Source organism: Schistocerca nitens, chromosome 8 (genome assembly GCF_023898315.1).
Source record: "Schistocerca nitens isolate TAMUIC-IGC-003100 chromosome 8, iqSchNite1.1, whole genome shotgun sequence".
NCBI classification, from domain to species: Eukaryota; Metazoa; Arthropoda; class Insecta; order Orthoptera; family Acrididae; genus Schistocerca; species Schistocerca nitens.
Genome location: NC_064621.1, coordinates 593755430 through 593774053, shown reverse-complemented (window position 1 = coordinate 593774053; position 18624 = coordinate 593755430).

The following is an 18624-nucleotide window of genomic DNA, read 5'->3' as shown; positions in this document are numbered from 1 at the left end:
TCTCGAAAAAACTTTGCTGCAAGATTTTCTAGTCCCTAATTTCTTTTATAAGCATTTACATGACAGTTGCCCCAAGTTTGGTTGTTTTCCATGGCACTGCCGTTGGCATCGCTACTGGCTGGCCGTCTCATATTGCGAGAATTACAAAGACACAACTAGGCACTGCCAAAGACTGGACTGTTGACCATTGTGGGGAAGCCGGCCGTTGTGGCCGAGCGGTTCTAGGCGCTTCAGTCCGGAACCGCGCGACTGCTATGGTCACAGGTTAGAATCCTGCCTCGGACATGGATGTGAGTGATGTCCTTAGGTTATGGTTCAAATGGCTCTGAGCACTTTGGGACTTAACTTCTGAGGTCATCAGTCCCCTAGAACTTAGAACTACTTAAACCTAACTAAGTTAAGGACGTCACACACATCCGTACCAGAGGCAGGATTCGAACCTGCGACCGTAGAGGTCGTGTGGTTCCAGGCTGTAGCGCCTAGAACCGCTCGGCCACCCCGGCCAGCTGTCCTTAGGTTAGTTAGGTTTAAGTAGTTCTAAGTTCTATGGGACTGATCTCCTCAGATGTTAATTTCCATAGTGCTCAGAGCCATTTGAAGCATTTTTGATTGTGGGGAGGGGGGGGGGGGAGCTTTATAGACTTCCAGACTCCGTCTTCTATTTTGGGTAAGGGCCAATAGGAACTCAGAATTCCATACCAGCAAGTTGTAACTTGCCCTCTTTCTCTTCAAGGAGGCTGAGAAACAGAACCCTGCTGTGAGGGAGAAAAATTTTTGGGGAAAACAGATACAGAACTTTCGAAAACAACCTTTGTTGGCTGGCAAATGGCTCCATATCACTCGAAAGTTGGTCACAGCAGATAGCCTGGTACTTCCGAGATCAGCTGCATCCCTCAAAATACATGTTGCTGTTTGTTAGGGTACAGCTGTTTGAGGAAGACGCTAACCTTCCCTTCTGTTTCTTCATGCAGGCTGAAGCAAGCTTGGTGCAAGTGGCTGAGAAAAACAGAATGTTGCTGTGACGCAGAAAAAAATTCAGGGACAAACAGATAGAGGGACGTTGTGAACGGAAGCTTTCCCGGCGTATGTGTTGTTTCCAGGGCTCTCGGATGTCCAGGCGGATGCGATCGTTGAAGTCCCACGATATTTCGGCGAATAACCTTTCCACCATCATCAGGTGGTGCTGATGGAATCGCATCCGGCTGGTCACCCGAGACCCGTGGAAAAAAGAAAAATACCAGATAGAGGGACCTTTCGAAAACGTACTTTGTCTGCTGGCAAATGACTGAATGTGGCTGAAAAACTGGACACAGCTTTTATCTTTAGAAAAACACCCTTTGTTTATTATGGGACATACAGATAGCTTGGCACTTCCAATGCCAGATGCCAGCCCCTTGAGTTTCCGTGAACAGAGTAAGCATCCTGCCTCTTCAAAACCTTCATAGTAAGAAGCACGGAACTATGCGTACATGTCAAATGCTACGCTGTTTACATTCTAGTCCCACTGTAGCAGTAAACTGTCATAGAGATAAAATTCTGAATTAAAGTAGACTCTGGCATTAGTTAAATTACAGTTGTCAAATACGGTGGAATCATTTGCTAAATTCTTGCTTCCATTGGTCTGAAATGTAAGTATGATGAATCTTGGTGTTTTCACATGCACGGCAGTTTCAACAGCCCATGTTTGTATGCTCATTGTTGATAGCACTGGATACTGAAAACCCTCCAATGAACGAAAAGTTATTGGCAGATATTGAAAGGTGGCTACACTGAGCCACAGCGCCAGAGATCGCGCTAGAGAGTATTGTTCCGCCGCCTCCACTGGCAGTGATTACTGAGATGTCGTAGTGGGCAGTGCCTGTCGAGGACTCGTAGTAGTCAGTGTGTGTTGAGATGTGCTAGTGGGCAGTGTTTGTCGAGATGTTGTTCCATGTTTTATGCAGTTGTTTGATGGGCTAGACAGCAGATATTGTTGGAATGGAAAATTGTAATGATCAGAGTGCTTTGCGTCAATATATATGAAGGTAAAATATTCTGTGTTTTTTTTCATTATTTCAGTGTCTTAAATAATGCGTCATTACAGGTTCAGTCAACAAAGCATCTGGCTTGTGTTCATGGATTAGAGTGTAATTCTGGTTCTCTTGAGTAATTATGGTATTTTTATTTTCTTTAATTAATTCAGTATAAATGATGTTTAAAATTTCTTGTGTTGTTGAAGAAGAACCGTGCCAGATGCGTACGTTGAGTAATACTTCCACACACAGAACAGTTATACTTGTGCTTTGGTTTCGTAGGTTTAATAGTTGCTGGGGACTTAATTAATTAATTGTGTTAATGAAAATTTCCATTTCATTCTTTGTTATTGTTCTATGCAGTCAGATAGCGTAATAATACTAGTCAGGGCCAACCGTTTACGAGACTTCGTAACCGAACAGACAGCTACTAAAGCAAAAAAAAAAAATAAAAGTATTTGCATTATATTTAATTAAGCCCCCATGCACGTGGCGACCGATGCTCAGGATCGTCCCTTGGAATTCTTCTGATTGTAGAAATAGTAGACAGTAGGATTGTTGCAGTAATTTGTAGTTTAGTAATTGTAGTCTATTTTGCATGTGTAGATTTGGTAATTGTCATTCTTCTAATGGTATTTATTTTGCAAAATTTCATTTCTGTTGTCTTGTCTACGGGTTTGACAATTAGTGCAATTATTTCAATTGTTCGATTAATCGTGTTTGAGGGAAACATTTCGTGTGAATCGTATTGTTGGAGATAAAGTGTCATTGTGTGTAATTTTCATATAGTGACGAGTTTTGTACGTTTTGTAAATGATTATGCGATTGATGAAACAGGCAAAAATGATGGATAGTGAGAATGACGAAATTGTTAACATGGCGAACTCGCCAACAGAGGAAAACAGTATCATGAATAATGAAGTGGAAAACAATTTAATAAGTCGGGAAAATAGTCCGGAACCATTTCAAAATTTTTCTCAATCAGAAAATTCACAGAATACGAGATTAACGATAGAAGATTCTGAAATAGTATCGAACACAGATAGCTTTACAGCCATGACGAAAGAAGTTGGTTTCGCGGGAAATGTTAGGGGCGAAAGGAATTTCGAACTGGCTATTATGGAGCAGTTGATGGGTGCAATATTAAATTTGGGATCTGAATTAAAAACACGGTTAGATTCACAAATAGGAACAATTAAAACTGAGATGGGAACAATGGGATCACAGTTACGATCTGAATTTAAAACAGAGATGGGAACTTTGACAACACGGTTATGCTCACAAATAGGAACAATTAAAACCGAGATGAAAGCAGTGGGATCACAGTTACGATCTGGATTAGAAACTGATATGGGAACAATGGAAACACAGTTAGGCTCACGAACAGGGACATGTTTCAAATACATGAAAGACGAATCAAATAAAGAAATTAGAGAAGAAGTACAACCGATTTTGAAGACTCACAATAATAGCTTAATTTCAACAGAAATCAGAAAAGAGGAACAGGACAGAGAACGGGAAGAAAAAGATCGCGTGATAGTACAAAATTTTTCAGAGCTAAATTTACAAAGTGCACACGATAAGGAGGAAATATTTGAGAGAATCGAGGAATCTGTAATAAATAACCTAACACAACAATATGAACAGTTAACTACTAAATGTGACAATACCGAAACCCGAGTCGCGACACTTACGGAAGACGTAAATAAACCGAAAGAAAAAATAGGTGACTCATCGGAAGGAGTTGAGATTTCAGATAAATTGACAAGTCTTAGTTTACATGGGGACAGAGATTCGGATGATACAGCTCCATTACCATTTGCAGAAACCGAAGAGTACCAGAACATAAATAAACATGTTGACAATCAGGGAAAATTTAATGAACGCGTTAAAATAGAATTTGAGGTGTTACAAAAGCAAGTCAAACAAATTGAAGGCGAAATCGTAGGAAAAAGACATTTAGAATCACAGATACCAGAGGGGTTTGAAGAAAGTAATTTATTTCATTTACGAGATGCAACAAGAGAGCGCCAGGCGCGCGAACTTGACAATAATCGACATTGGGACTGGGACAGACGCGGTAGGTCTTTGTCGCCACGAGGCGCAAACTTTGACTATAAACACTTTTTGACTGTTCGGAAATTTAAGGTCTTCCGCAATTCTAAGAATGACATACATCCATGTTCATGGTTAGATCAATTTACGTACGCACTTTCGCCAGATGTGCCACTAAGTCACAAACTGAAATTTATGTGCAGCTATTAAAGTCCTCAGGGGATTCACTACACTAAGTGAATATGTGCCGTAGCGTTCACAGGGCCCCGAGCTGTAGTGGTGCTATTTCCCTTTTAGTTTTCTGCACCGCTGCCTACTCTTTCACTATTCTTTGTATCTATAAAAAACAACTCTTCTACTATCCATCTATCTAGACAGTGGGTAAAGAATAACCGGATTTGACTGTTTTAGCCAAAAGTGACTTTGGAAATTACCGTTTGGACTTACTATATTTTCTGCAGCATTCATTCGTAGTTTAAACGAAATTTTACCTGTTTATCTTCGTGACAATATTACTTCATATGTTGACGACATTTTTATTGCTAAACATTCTTGGAGTGAGCACAACAAAATTTTGGATTCATTATTACGTATTTTTGCAAGAGTTGGCATTACAGAGAACTTGGAAAAATCTGAATTTGGTCATTCTCAGGTGAAATTTCTCGGTTACATTATTTCTACAGAAGGTATTCTTCCCGATCCAGAAAAACTAGACGCTATTCGTAATTATGCTGTTCCTACCACAAAACGTGATGTTCGTAGTTTCCTTGGTGTCTGTAATTTTCTTAGACGCTTTGTTAGATTGGACAATTTGGCCACACCTCGTTTATGTGAACTATCTGGAAAAAATTCTAATTGGTGTTGGGATGAGGAAGCTCAGTCAGAATTTGAACAACTTCGTGATGCTTTAGTTGCTGCTCCACTTCTTTCACATCCGGATTTATCTAAATATTTTTGTTTGGCGACGGACTCATCATACAAAGGCCTAGGTGCAGATTTATTTCAAGAGATAGAAGAAAACGGCGTTGTAGTACAGAAGACTATTGCATTTGGAAGTCGTGTTCTCTCTAAATCCGAAAAGAATTATTCGATTACGGAACTTGAAGCTTTGGCTGTTGTTTGGGCTTTCACAAAATTTCGCACATTTTTGTTCGGTAGACATACTAAGGTTTACACTGATCATCGAGCTTTGGAATTTCTTATGTCGACAAAATTAACTCATGGCAGATTGTCACGATGGGCGTTGTACCTACAGGAATTTGATTTTAGTATTGTTTACATACAGGGATCTTCAAATATTGTTGCTGATGCTTTATCACGTGCACCTATGGGTTTGAAACAAAGTGCTGAAGAGGACTGCAAAGAAAACCATTATTGTTTGATGTACATTCAAGGTGTTGCGTTTGAGAACTTTATTTCGTCTTCGCTCCAGGACATCGCTAAGGAGCAAAATAAGGATCCAATCTGGAAGGACATTAAGGAGAAGTGGAGGAGAAAGGAAAGCGTAGCGATCAGACAGTATTATTTAGTTCGCAATGATATTCTTTTCAAACGAAAATCGGTCGACAACTCTGTTTGGTTAGTTTGTATTCCTGATGAGTGGGTCAATAAATTGATTTGGTACACACATTTTAGTTATGCGCACTATGGTCCCAGAAAATGCTTTCATAAATTACGAGAAAATTGCTACTTCAGTAATATGGAAAAACCTATTCGATCTGTTCTTGCCAAATGCAAATTATGTCAAAAGGCTAAGCCGCCAAGTGTTTTTCACAGAGCACCGTTGTTTCCTATCATTCCAGCGAAATTAAAGGACATGGCTGCAGTCGATTTGTTCGGTCCAGTGGTTCGTTCTACTAATGGTTTTGCGTACATTTTCGTAGCAGTGGAATTAACATCAAAATATGTGTGTTTTACACCTTTACGCAAAGCAACAGCTCGTTCAGTATCTAATGCTTTCATCAAACATTTTCTTAAAGAAGTTGGTCATGTTGATAAGGTTATATCAGATAACGGATCACAGTTTCGTTCTAAAATTTGGCTTCGTACTCTACGGCGTCGTAAGATTAAACCAATTTTCATTTCACTTTTTCACCCTCAATCTAATGCTTCAGAGAGATGGATGAAGGAAATCAATAAATTGTGCCGTCTTTATTGTCATCAGAATCACAGAACTTGGGATCAGTATCTTCATATTTTTCAAAACATTCTGAATGAACTTCCTAATGACTCAACTTCTTTACCGCCTCTATTGATATTAAAAAATAAAGTACCAACAAATCGCATTTCTGAAATCGTTCCTTTTCCGCCTTCATGGAAACTGCGGCATTCTGAAGTTGTCAACCTGGCTCTGCAAAATATTGCATCTGCGGCTGCTAGAAGAGAGAAATCAGCTAAATATCCTGGTCGTTTAAAAATCTTGTCAGTTGGTCAGAAGGTATTAATTGAGTCTAACCGTTTGTCTCACAAAGGAAAAGGCTTATGTCGCAAATTTTTTCTGCTTTATAACGGTCCATATAGGATTCGCAAAATTATTCATGATAACACTGTTGAAGTAGAAACGCTTAAATCTCGGCGCTCTAAGGGAATACATCACATATCTAACGTTAAAATTTTTGTGGAATGACATACTTTAGAGAAACTAACAGCTACATGTAAACATGCAGAGAATACAAGGATACCGCGCCGTGTTCTGGCGGCGGCGCGTACTCAAAGCAACAGTGAAGTCTGCGCGCCGCACAAGGCAGTCGTTGACCGCAAACAATCACTTTCTACGTCTCGCGCCTACAGCTGATCGAGCGCTCAGTGCGAATGCACTGACAGCCGTAAACAAATACACAGTGTAATTTCTCGGATTAAATTCAGTATAAAGCTATAGTGACTTGATGAATTATGTTATTAACGTTCAGTATTTTTCAGGATACGATTGTGTAAAATATTTAAGACCTTCAGGTAAATTCTGTGCGTGTCCGACGTTAAGACAACTTGCTATGGAGACAATTTCAGGAAGAATGTAATTTCGAAGAAAAAAGTAATAAACTAAAAAGGGTAACTATTAATTGAGTTTATTTTTCAGGTAACATATTTCCACTTAGGTACGTACTTTAGACGTAATTTGCTGCTTGCGATTACGTGATTCATACTTTGTGCTAAATTTCATGTTCTATGAATTTACTTGTGAAGCGACGTGCTTGTGTACATTTACTGATTTTGACAATTATTGATTAATGAACAGTGTTATTACTTGTGTATATTATGCATCGCTTGGCTGCTATGCCTTTTCACTGATGTCATATTTTTTTAATTATGTGCCTGCTGTGCTTATTTATTTAAATTGTAATTGTCAACTGATTAATTGTGCTGACGGTGGTTATGTATGTAAGTTATACTTTTTGATTTATCTGCTTGCGCCTTTATGTTTACTTATTAAGATGACACACGAACATTTATTTGCTTATGCTGATATGATGCTAATGACTTGTTTATTATGTAAGATACATATTTGCTGCTTTGCGTATGGATTGCATATTTACACATTTCTGTTTGTTGTCATAACTATTCTTTAATTTGCTATATATAGAAATGCTGATATGAGGTGTACGTAGATGGAGTTTAGGCCACACTATGGTGTTAATTATAGATTGTTTGCTTGGCAGAGCCTCGTTGTAGGAATTGTGTTGCATCCACTTGTTGACATTCTGTTCTCTACTGGTATATTTACTTACTATTGCATGTTTTGCTTATGCTCAGTGCCTTATATTTTTAAGATAAGAAAATAAACTGCAGTAATTCGACGAACGACATTAGTACAAGAAACTTCATTGAAGTCACATGAGCTGGAGGTTTCATGAAAGTTGTATAAATTTATGCTAATAGGAAGGAAGCTAACGACATGACATACCAACACTAGGTTTAGACCATTGACAGTTATTACACTGCATTCTTCGTGAGCAATTGAAATAGGAAGTGACACTTGACAAAAAAATACTCCACATGTTTGTTTCTGCCATGATTCTTGAAGTGGTGTACACACTGAAATATCACGATCATTAACACTTCGTAATCATACTTACTTACTGGAAGTTCTTAGAACTAAAGGCTGTTAGAAGTCATGTATGCATTTCTTTTATTTAATGATGGACAAGGTAACCAAAATGTATTAATGAGTAGAAGATTTGGGTCAGATGGATTACACAGAAGTTGTGTGTGGACATTGTGTCTTTGGATTGTATGGGATGCTGAATTGAAGTTTGCACTAGGATTTTGTCTGTACTTGTTCGAGGAGACTGACTGGAGGAAAGAGTTGTTATGGAAGTGAAATGATATTGGTGCTGAGGTTTATATGTATCGACGTATTGAAGAGGTATTATTGAGGTATAGAGATTATGTGAAGTTGATGATTATTGGAGTTTTCGTGGACAAGAGGTAAGGTAAATGATATTGATGATCGACGTATTGAAGAGGTATTATTGAAGTATTGAGATTATGTGATGCTGATGATTATTGGAGTTTTGGTGGATAAGAGGTGAAGTAAGTGAGGAGCATATTTTTTTTTTGTTGGTCTATATGGAACAAGGAGGATAAAGATGACAGACTAGAACACTCAAGTAGAAGGAAGATTGTCTACACACACACTTTGTTAAATCACTAAGCAGTATATACTTTTTTTGAAGAGAGGAAGTATTTGCATATCTTGGCTCACTGACAGTTGTTCAGCAACCGTACATTTTGATCTGGCTTGGCAAACATTGGTCTTGACATGATGACTATGACGTTGACTAACTATTACTGACTGTTATACATTGCTGCCACTACTACTTGATACACATGATGAACATAAAATTTTGACAGAATTGCATTTACACAGTTAACACTATTCAATTACACAGTAGCACTAATGTGGATGAAAGATGAGTGAGTGTGTTTTGTGTGTTTTCCTTTTATAATCCCAGAGAAGTGATCCCAACCTATCTCCTAAATATTAATTTACTTGTGTCTTGTGGCTTGCACTGACACCCATAAATATTATGGGTTTACTGGTATTTGTGTATTGTAATAGTTAATAGGACAATTATCTGATATCATTTGTGTGTTTGTTATGATTTGTATGTTTAGTGTAAAAGCATTGTATGTGTATTCAAACTATTGTTCATGCCTGAACTGTCTGATTAATGATGGTGCTGCACTTTTCAACATGATGTGTGACATTTAGTCATGTTTAATTTCTGCTGATGAACAGTGTGATTAGTGAAAGTGAATATTATGGACTGCGGTCTGCACCTGTTCAACATTGATGGTGCCACTAATGGAACTGCTTATACTGAAATGGTGTTACTTGTTGGTGTCTGCACCTATTCAACATTACTGGGTGCCACTGATGGACTACTGCTACTGAAAAGATGTCACCTGTTGATATCTGCACCTGTTCAACATTGCTGGTGCCACTGATGGAACTGCTTATACTGAAATGGTGTTACTTGTTGGTGTCCGCACCTATTCAACATTACTGGATGCCACTGATGGACTGCTTCTACTGAAAAGATGTCACCTGTTGATATCTGCACCTGTTCAACATTGCTGGTGCCACTGATGGAACTGCTTATACTGAAACAGCGTTACTTGTTGATGTCTGCACCTGCTCAACATTGCTGGATGCCACTGATGGACTGCTTCTACCGAAATGATGTCACTTGTTGGTGTCGGCACCTGCTCAATATTGCTGGGTGCCACTGGTGGACTGCTTCTACTGAAAAGATGTCACCTGTTGCTGTGTGCACCTGCTCAACATTGCTGGTGCAAATAATGGAACTGCTTATACTGAAATGGTGTTACTTGTTGGTGTCTGCACCTATTCAACATTACTGGGTGCTACTGATGGACTGTTTCTACTAAAAAAATGTCACTTGTTGGTTTTTGCACCTGTTGACCATTGCTGGGTGCTACTGCTGGAACTGTCAACTACTTGTTTCTTGGGCTATGGAAAGAGTTTATGTGAATATTTGTATAAACTGATTTTTTGTGTATTACTGTTTGTGAAAAGTTATGAGACTCTTACCTGCACATATTCGTCATTGCTGACGCTATTGATTGAACTGTTTAACCACATAATACTTGTGTAAACTGTTATGTAAAGTCACATGTATGAAAGAATTTGTATTGCTTACTGTATTAGGTTATTGAAAGGTCAGTGCAAAGCCAAAATTTTATCTAGTTATATGATATTTACGCATTAACATTATCTTTTATTTTTGTCTGTATTTTTTTGACGAATTTGGTGGTATTTTCACCACCAATGCTGGCAAAAATACCATCAAATTCTAGCCCGTGGAGGAAGGGCATATGAAAGGTGGCTACACTGAGCCACAGCGCCAGAGATCGCGCTAGAGAGTATTGTTCCGCCACCTCCACTTGCAGTGATTATTGAGATGTCGTAGTGGGCAGTGCCTGTCGAGGACTCGAAGTAGTCAGTGTGTGTTGAGATGTGCTAGTGGGCAGTGTTTGTCGAGATGTTGTTCCATGTTTTATGCAGTTGTTTGATGGGCTAGACAGCAGATATTGTTGGAATGGAAAATTGTAATGATCAGAGTGCTTTGCGTCAATATATATGAAGGTAAAATATTCTGTGTTTTTTTTTTTCATTATTTCAGTGTCTTAAATAATGCGTCATTACAGGTTCAGTCAACAAAGCATCTGGCTTGTGTTCATGGATTAGAGTGTAATTCTGGTTCTCTTGAGTAATTATGGTATTTTTATTTCCTTTAATTAATTCAGTATAAATGATATTTAAAATTTCTTGTGTTGTTGAAGAAGAACCGTGCCAGATGCGTACGTTGAGTAATACTTCCACACACAGAACAGTTATACTTGTGCTTTGGTTTCGTAGGTTTAATAGTTGCTGGGGACTTAATTAATTAATTGTGTTAATGAAAATTTCCATTTCATTCTTTGTTATTGTTCTATGCAGTCAGATAGCGTAATAATACTAGTCAGGGCCAACCGTTTACGAGACTTCGTAACCGAACAGACAGCTACTAAAGCAAAAAAAAAAAATAAAAGTATTTGCATTATATTTAATTAAGCCCCCATGCAATATGTACCAGTATTCAAAACTTTTAAAAGCTTCAAACGCTCCTCGTCTGCCACAGTGATATATGGCATTTTCCATACACTTTTATTGATGATGATCTGGTTCTCCTCTTGACCTCCTCGAATGTATTAGTTGCTCTCCTTTGCACTCCGCAACAGAGTAAGTTCCTATTCAGCATTCATAATAATCCGCTGCATGTCCCCAAGTATCCCATAAGCATTTTTAGAGGTATGTATGCAGTAAAACCGCGGTACTCTTCTGCTGATCTGTCCACAGGCTCGTCTATGAACCATCCAGAAATTTCTGAACCATTCAAATGCGTGGGTGAGACGTTTTAAGGGTTGATGCAATGCCAACATTACATGTACGCTCAATCTCTACTCAACCGAGTTCATATCGTATTTCCTGGAACAGGAATGTCAAAGTATTACTTACGTGTAAGCTTTGATCCCACTGTATGACAACCATCCTTTTTCTTAAATGATCCATCCTAATACGTGAAACGTTTGCATGTAAGAGGTAAAGCGTCTTGGTGATGCTTGACAATCTTAATTTTATCGTTTTTGTTAAATATCGTTGAAGCATAAGGTTTATGCGAGAAGTATCCCTGGCGTATGATTCGTTCATCATATTCCACTGGGTCAGATATACTGAGTGACGGTCATTGCGAGGTTTCAAGCCTACTGATATAAGAAACTCATAGTTCGCACATTATATCACATTGTGTTTCTGCCGCAAAGTGCTCTGTTGTGTGGGATGGTTTTGTACCTTACGCTCATCCTGTCTTAGACATAGTCGTACAATGATTTCATCACCACAAAAGTCAACAAGTTGGTTATTCTGGTCTACAATACGCAGCTCCAGGTGAAACGTCCCCTTTTAAACAAATTTTACACGACTGTGCTTAAACTGACACACAGTATTTTTAGCGCAACGCAATCTGACTTTCAAAAAATCCCTACAAGAGAATGGCCCTGACTAACATTAACCTGTACTTTTCACAAATCACTTACCTCACAAAAATCTTGGTTACTCCCACTACTGCAATACAGCTAGCACCACTACTGCCAGCTAAATAAAAGATTCAAACTATGGAAGGCACTAACTACTGATAGGGATAGTTAGCAAATGAAAGATATTAATAGAGAACAAACAATGTATTTACCTTGATATCATCATTTATAAATATAGCAGTTCATGACAAATTTCAAAACTCCGCCATCTCTCTCCCCACATCCACCACTGCTGGCGGCTCACCTCCAACTGCGCAACGCTACGCGCTGTTCACATCCAGCTGCCGCTGCCCAACACTACAATGGCAGACAACAATGCAAACTACCCACAGACTGCACACAGCACAGCCAGTGATTTTTCATATAGAGGTGACGTTACCAATAAAAAAACCTAAACAGCCTACTTACATAGCCCCCATGCTCCCCACAAAAAATTTTACAAATTGGTTTGGGCAGTGGCCAATACAGATTTGAAAATATATTTCATAATTACTATAACAAAGAAATCAAATGCACACACTTACTGATGCAATGTTGGTCAAAAGCTAAAATTTTCTCACAGTCCATAAAGACAGTCCTGATCATTCATCACATTGCAGTGTTTTTCTCAAAGTCTGAGCAGTAAAAGAAAATGCACACAGAAGTAGTGGATTTCCATGCAGTCTTGAAGAAGTAGCGTTGTCCTTCCAACGGAAAGACAGTGCTGACTCTTGACATGCTGACAGGTAATGGGCCACAACAGAGCAAACCCACAGCGGAGTCAGTCGAAGTTTTGAAGAGTATTGGTGGGTAGGTCATCACAGAGCAGACCCACTGTAGTCCTGGTAGAGATTACGGTATTGGTGGGCCACCAGAGGCGCAGACCCACTGCAGTCCTTGTAGAAATAATGGTACTGGTGAGTCAGCAAAGACGCAGACCCACTGTAGTCCTTGTAGAGATAATGGTACTGGTGGGCCACCAGAGGTGCAGACCCACTGCAGTCCTTGTAGAGATGGCCAGCAGCCATCTGTTGTGACTGTGCAGGTGCACAATCACCATCGAAGATTCTTGCGGAGAATATAGCAAGTCCATAAACCACCACTTGTGCACGCACAGAAAATTTTTTTTTGTTGAAATGTCCTTAGAACCAGCAATGCTGTTATCCAGTCCCTTGCTGAATTATTAACACACGTGCAAACACTAACAGTCCCAACTGCTCACATACTGTGCATATATTATGACCAACAAAAACGTGTGCAGTGAAATGATACTTAATTTGAAGAACTGGTGTCTATACAATTATAAATTTACAACATAAGAATACAATAACAAAGATAAAAAATACATCAGTAAAGAACATAACAATACAAATAACATTTGCGGTAATAGGGGCTTTACAAAAGAATAGAAATAAACATATACATCAGTGTTACAGGAATTATGAGATAAGTAGATACATAAAAGATCAGAATAAATTTTGAAACATCAACTTTACACATGAGCATTAAAACAAAACAGAATAAATAATGTCTAAACATCTTTACAAAGTAAATAACATATTATTAATGCAAATTATATTTGAGGATAACAGTATTCCTCATCATAGTGAATGTAGCTTAGTATTAGAAGAAGAAAAAATTCTATGAAACTACACAGAGACAGGAAGAAAACCAATACACAAGGGTACACAAACACATAGCGGAATAATACAAGGAAAGGACAGGGTTTGTTTTAATGCAGTATTTTGCAAACAAATCTTTCTTTACTTCTTGGAGATCTCCCTTCATTCATCATCATTGCCAAAAAGTCCTATCTAAACATCCTTCCTGTATTCTATTCATATTTCTTTCAAAATAATTATTTCGCATTGTACAATATTCATTTTGGCCCAAATCTTTTTTATATATCTTGTCAATGCATTGCTTCCAATTCATCATAGTTAGTTTCTTATATAGTCTACCCCCTCTTAAGCTAACTTAAATCTACTGAGCTCAGATGCTAAACTAAGGAACGAGGCAATGCAGCAGCACAAAACAATTAACGCAAACAGCAATGACAAAAAAGTGCAGATTTGCAAAGGAAGCAGCATTTTAGAAATTAGCGAAGCAATTGCAATATTACGACTAATATAAGGCAATGTGCAGCAAACAAGAAAATAAATCTGGCTTAGCAGAGTAACGCAAATTAAAATTCAGTAACACTATGCCTGGCAAACAGCAGCATAAAATGAAATAACTTATCTCTAAACATGACATAGCTCAAGCAGAAAAAATATTACACTAAAAATGGCCATGTCTAATACCTATGTCACGTCTTAACACTAGAGTGATGCATCACGAGAACTTACACTAGCAGATAAGTTACCAAATCGTAAAGAAATTATTTATGCAATTCCTGTGAAGGGAAATGTCTATTTATGTGCCCTCGTTTTCTTGGAAGTAGATCATAAATTTCTTATTGACTGGATCTGTAGGCATAAAATAACTACATTAGTACAATTATTAAATTTTATTTTAACCAATGCTGCAGTGCAGCTAGAAACTAGATATTAAACAAAATAGGCAAAGCAAGGCGTGAAACGTCATTCACTAGCCATATGGCATTTCATAGTGCAGTAAACAATCTTTCAACTAGAAAGACAATAGATGTGAAATGTTTCTCATCATTTCATTTCAGTAAATATCATAAATTAAGAGCTCCACAGTGTAATCATATGTTTTCAAGTTCGACCGTGTCGTTTTTGCGATGCTCTCTACAAAGGAACGTCAATAGCGAGGATAATGGCCTCGCTTTTTTTTTCTCCACCTGCGCCTCTGGCACACACTAATGACTTCTTTCCAGGCGACTGTCGCCCATCTAGGTGCCCACGACGCATTACGTGCAGGTGGTCACTTAACTTTCTTAATATTTACGACAGCAGTTTCCGCTACAGTGGCAGTCTCATATAAAAAATCGCAGAGGTCGAGAATTTGCGTTGTAAATGTGTAGATACAAAAATCTTATGAATATAACAGTGTCCAAAAAATTTTCGCCGGCATTGTGATACATTCACGCATTTACATACATTTCATAACTCTTAAAGTACGATTCTTGGTTTCCAACATACTTCTTATTCCTCATATACGGTAGCATCATCTTATTGATCATAAACATATCTCAACAGCATAGTACACATCATCGTCGTAATAATATCATAACATCTCAGTCAATTCTCAAAATCGTCGTAGCTTCCTCCAATAATTTCAAAACCTAAAAAAATTCTCTGCTCATTTCAATAGTGTCATCTACCTCAAACGTACTTTAATAATCATGATCTCATACCAAATATATCATTCAAAGCTCTCATAATATCACAATGGGTCTGAAAAAATATGAACAGTTCACTAAGTACAGACAAAATACAATTTCGTAAGTGTGAAGTTATCCAACAGTATAGTTACGTAAACATCTGTCACTGAGGTAGTAAAATAAATGTTTGTCTCTCTCAGCTAAATAATCAGATAGCTGTGTAATTCTGTGTTAGAGAAACATGGTACCGATGTGTAAAGTTGTATAAGCAAATGCCATAATAGCTAGGGCTCCTTGTGCTTGCCAAACACATGGTACACAAAGTAGGCGTGTACCCCCCTGAGGATTAATGTAATTATACCCTCAGGTGTTACAGATTACAGCAATGGAATGAAATATATCATGGAAAACCCTTGTATCATTGTACTTCAAATATCTTAAAGAAAATAAATGTTTTAAGTGCGAAATTAATCACTCAAATACGTGTACTGTAGCGCTAAACTGTGTGTCATGTTGTAAGATAACCTCTGTGAAAGTCTCGTAGTTATCGTCCTCCGAAAGCTAAGTTCTGCAGAAGTCAATGTACTTACCTCATGATAAACAAAAGTGAAATGCTTTGTGTATAGATATCTTAGTTATTACGCTTATTACCGTGATGAAGAAAGTACTGTGCTGTAACGTATTGTGGTGCTACAGAAAAGGCTGTCTCCTTGTAGCTATACCACAAAAGTTACTACTAAAACATGTTTTACTTTCCAGAAGAATTCAGAAAAATTGTGCAGATATAAAACAGATACACCGCAAAAGCAACAATGTAAATTGTGTCACACATTAGTAGCGTCGTGATATAGTCGTGTAGCTGTCACATAAACTAACCTCTGTGTCATCTGGTATCTCTCAGAAAGCACTTTAATTTCAGAATGTATTTTCAAATAAACCAAAATGTTGCATTAAAATCTCATTAACAGTACTGGTAAATGTTCTAAGTATGTGAGCCTTATAGTCGTTACGTAATCGTGCAACAAACAAGCAAGAATGCACACACACAATAACACTGTGTCGTCTGTTCACAATAACAATGCATTCGTAATTTCTGTTTAAATAAGTTCTCTTGGTTCTTGATTGGATATTTAACTTCAAACATTGTTGTATGTTAACAGATTCTAAGTCTGACAAAGCTTACTAGCAATGTAAACTGAAAAGTTATATGGCAAAGACAAAGTTAAAAAGCAGATTATCTTTCTATAAACGGTTTTACATGTGAAATGTGGTGTAAACCTTTACTCTTCCTAGTACGCAGAGTTTCAACTTCAACGCAATTATCATACGCTATACGTCGGTAAAGAATACTGGAATTTCTCTCAAGGTTAGCGTCTATGTTATTTTTCTCGGAGCCAGCCGGCGCACGCAGCTGCCCGCTGTGCGGGTCATTGTCTGTCCCTTTGTTGGCGCGCGTCGTTATTGGGCTTTGGAGACCTAGCTTCTACAAATTCACCGTAACGAGAGGGCCCTGCCCTGTTTAAATCCCGCCAGTTCTGATGGAATTCAGGTCTGTCGTTTTGTCGGTAGTTTACATAGTTTCTTGTTTGTCGGTCATGTGGTGGAGAATTTCTCCCGGAATTGTAGCTGCGCGCTGAACTGTTGCGTCTGAAGTTATTCTGTCTCCTTTTTTTTTCTTTTTTTTTTTTTTTTTAATGAACAGCTTATAGTCAAAATCATCATGTCGGCGAGTAGCATAGCGGTCATTGTTACGTCGTGTCGGCGGTTCCATCTCAAAATTCGGTGTGCCTTGCCAATTTCTTTCATAATTTCGCAAGTGTCCTGTGTTATTATTTTGTGGTTGTTCCATATTTCTAAGTCCCTCTTCCCGTATTGGAGCGCGAGTGGCCTCTGAAATACGTAATTCTTGTATTACCTGAGTCAGCTGATCTTGTACTTCCCGGATTTCTCTTTGGTGTTGCGTATTAATTTGATTCTGATTTTGTTTGAATTTCCTAATTTGTTCGCACTCTTCTGTGTCATTAAAGACTACCGGTTTTGTGTTGTTTAGATTATCATCTACCTTCGTAGATAAGTTAGTGAACTGATCCGAAAGTTCGGCTACTTTCTCCGACAGTGAACACATTTCCTCAGTGTGTTTTTCTGAACCAAGTTTCAGAGTGTCCATTTGTGTTGAAATCGAATCTACTGTGTCCTTTAAGTTTTCTTGAGTTTTTGCAAGTTGCGTAACTGAATCGGTAGATGCAACTGTGTCAATTTTAGCCCACAAGGTCTCATGATTTTCATGAACAATGGTTTGCAGTTCTTTTATGGCTGCTTCGTGATTCTGTAATGCATTTTCATGACGCGAAAAAATAGGTTGGAAATGCTCACAAATTTGTGTTTTTACGTCATTACAGACTTTTTAGCATTTCGATTCGATGTTATGTAACTCAGTAGTTAAATCTTCACGTGTTTGTTCAAGCGTGGTGTGAAGATTTTGTTCCATTGCGTCTAACTGTTGCTGTGTTTGTCTCTGGTGTTGTTCCATTGTGTCTAACTTTTGAAGATTTTGTTCCATTCTGTCTAACTGTTGCTGTATTTGTCTCTGATTTTGTTCCATTGTGTCTAACTTTTGAAGCTTTTGTTGTGTTTGTCCCATTTGTTGTATTAATTGTAATAACAATGCACTGGTGTCTGGAACATGTTCCTCAGTGCTTTTCGGCAGTGAATTTGCACCGGAAACATTCACATTTTGACAAGCAGAAAATGTGTCTTGACTTATTTGAGAAAACGGTGAGGATCCAAAATCTGAATCTACAGTATTTGCGAGATCGTGTCGTGTCATTTCGGATTCCTGAGGCGAGCTGTTGCCGACCGATCGATCGATAATGCTTCCCTCTGCACTAATTGTTTCACTGTCCACGCCATTGTTTGACGCCCGCTCCATTTCCCTATGCACAGTTACCAAATTACTACTTTGAATGTCGGTTAATTCATTACACAGTGGTGCTGGCAAGCTACGCTCGTCGTCACTATTATTTCTCAGTTTACTTTGGAGCCTAGTGTTACGTTTTTCACACGCCATTATTGTCACAATATTTCACACGACAACACAGAAAAGCACAATTTGAAGAGCAAAAATAAGAGAACACATTAACATAACACTGAAAATAATATCTAGTTAATTGCAGCTGCGAAATACTTGGT